Source organism: Citrus sinensis, chromosome 2 (genome assembly GCF_022201045.2).
Source record: "Citrus sinensis cultivar Valencia sweet orange chromosome 2, DVS_A1.0, whole genome shotgun sequence".
Classification (NCBI taxonomy): Eukaryota; Viridiplantae; Streptophyta; class Magnoliopsida; order Sapindales; family Rutaceae; genus Citrus; species Citrus sinensis.
The window spans coordinates 12,464,776-12,467,565 of NC_068557.1; the positions used below are offsets into that span (position 1 = coordinate 12,464,776).

Below are 2,790 nucleotides of genomic sequence, written 5' to 3' on the forward strand. Positions count from 1 at the left end.
ATATGGCCCAAAATGCTATAAAACTTTTCAAATAAGTCCTTCTCTAGAATTTCAAGCAATACCCGTTGATTTCAAAGTTTTTAAAGCTCTTTCAATTAGACCATGAACTTGAAAAATAACCAATTTCATAAAATCATTTTTCTATTAAATATAAAACCTTTATAATGTGAAAATAGTGATTTATTTAAAATGTATGAAAAATAATTTGAGCTTAAAAGATTAATCATTCTTAATCTTGCTTATTATCATCAAAATCAACATTATGAAAACATATATGTTAACAGCCGAATGATGATCCAAATGCTCATATTGCAAATTTCTTGAAAATTTGTGACACATTTAAGGAAAATGGTGTTTCAAACAATGCTATCAGGCTAATGCTTTTTCTATTCTCACTGAGGGATAAAGCAAAAGAGTGGTTGAACTCACTCCCTGCTAGAACAATCACTACATGGGTTGGTTTAGCACAGCAGGTTTTAGCAAAGTACTTTCCTCTAACAAAAATAACCAAGTTGAGGAATGACATCACAACCTTTGCTTAATTCGAGATGGAGTCATTATATGAAGCATGGGAGAGATACAAAGACCTAGTAAGAAAATGCCCACATCATGGTCTACCAGTTTGGCTTCAGGTACAGACATTTTACAATGGTTTGGGATCCAATACTAGAACAATGATTGATGCTGCAGCAGGAGGAATGTTAATGGGAAAAACACCAAATGCAGGTTATGAATTATTGGAAGAGATGGCCTTTAACAATTACTAGCGGTCTTCAGAGCGATCAATGCCAAGGAAAGTTGTAAGAGCCCATAATATTGATGTTGTCGCTGCTTTATCTACCTAGATGACTGCTTTATCTAATAAGCTGGAGCATCTAAATGTCAGTGATATTCAAACTCAAGTGTGTGAATTATATGGAGGGAATCATACTAGTGTCAACTGCCAAGTTGGAAATCCGTTTGCATTATCATCTGCTGCATAAGCTCATTATGTGTCGAACTTCTAGAGGTAACAAAATAATCCATATTCTAATACTTATAATTCGGGCTGGAGAAACCACCCAAAATTTTCATGGAACAACACTCAAAATACATTAAAGCCACCTCCAAGGTTCCAATCACAAGAGAAGAAATCAAATTTAGAAAATGCTTTTACCCAGCTTACAACAAATATGTCTCAATTTATGACCAAGACAGAGACAACTTTCCAAAATCAAGCTATATCAATCCAGAACCTCGAGGTGCAAATGGGCTAGATTGTAAATTTACTATCCAACAGACCGTAAGGCTCTCTACCAAACAACACCGAGACAAATCCAAAGGAACAAATGAATGCAATTATGCTTCGAAGTGGTAAACAACTTGAAGATCCGCCAAAAGAAGTGAAAGAAGCTAAAAAAGATAACATGGAGCAAATTAAGGATGCCACTTGAACATCCGAGATAGCAAGTGGATAAGTTCCACAATCACAACAATCAGTACCAGTCAAAGCCTATGTCCCTCTAATCCCGCTTCCTCGGCGTCTTCAAAAAAATAAATTAGATAGGCAGTTTTCTAGATTTCTTGATGTTTTTTAAAAGTTGCATATTAACATCCCTTTTGTAGATGCATTAGAACAAATGTCGAGCTATCCTAAATTCATGAAAGATATTTTATCCAACAAGAGGAAATTAGAAGAGCATGAAACAATGTTATTAATTGAAGAGTCCACTATAATTTTATAGAATAAATTGCCACTAAAGTTAAAAGATCCAGGTAGTTTTTCTATCCCATGCACTATTGGAAATACTTATTTTGATAAAGCTTTGTGTGATTTAGGTGCAAGTATTAATTTGACGCCTCTCTTTATTTTCAGGAAATTAGGACTTGGTGAACCAAAGGCAACAACTGTTTCTTTTTAATTGGCAGATAGGTCTATAAAGTATCTGAGAGGCATGATTGAGGACGTACTTGTTAAGGTTGACAAGTTTATATTTCCTACAGATTTTATTATTTTGGATATAATTGAAGATCGGGAGATACCAATCATTTTAGGTCGACCATTCTTGGCCACGGAAAGAACTCTTATTGATGTCCAAGAAGGAAAACTAATCCTTAGGGTGCAAGATGAGCAAGTCACTTTCAATGTGTTTGAAGCAATGAAATATCCATATGAGATCGACACGTGCCTCAAATAGACACCACTGATAAAGAGATAATTAAGAGCTTTCACTATACAATGCATAATGACTCACTAGAAGGATGTATCGTTCACTCTAGGACTGCTCAATCTACGAATACAAGCATTTAGGAGTATGCACAGTATTTGGAACAATTCTACTTACTTTCGAAAAAGCCAGAATTCGAGGAGTTTGGTAGAAATCCTTCTCGACCAAAACCTTCAATAGAAGAACCTCCAAGTTGTAAGATATGCTTATTTAAATAAGCTATGCTTCTCGACCAAAACCTTAAATAAGATATGCTTATTTAAATGATAACTCTATACTACCAGTAATTATTTCTCTTGCCTTGATAGATCTTGAAGAGGAAAAATTACTTCCACTTTTTAAGGACCACAAAACTGCTCTATGATGGACTATTGCCGACATCAAAGGAATAAACCCTTCAATTTGCATGCACAAAATTCCAATAGAGGAGAGTTATAAGCCGATAGTACAGCCACAAAGGCACCTAAATCCGAACATGCCAGAAGTGATTAGTGAAATACTATGTAAGCAACCCAAGATGGGGGTGAATTGGGTTATAAAAACTTATGCAAAACAAACTACACAACAATTTAAATCTATTGCC

The 2,790-nt window shown here is 34.9% G+C and overlaps 1 non-coding gene across 1 annotated transcript; it reads right to left on the minus strand.

Annotated features, from left to right (window-relative positions):
- Positions 1 to 509: 509 nt before the first annotated feature.
- LOC112497423 (small nucleolar RNA R71) lies at positions 510 to 616 on the minus strand. Its single transcript, XR_003064219.1, has one exon. It is a non-coding gene; the product is annotated as a small nucleolar RNA R71 (small nucleolar RNA).
- Between the last annotated feature and the right edge of the window lie 2,174 nt (positions 617 to 2,790).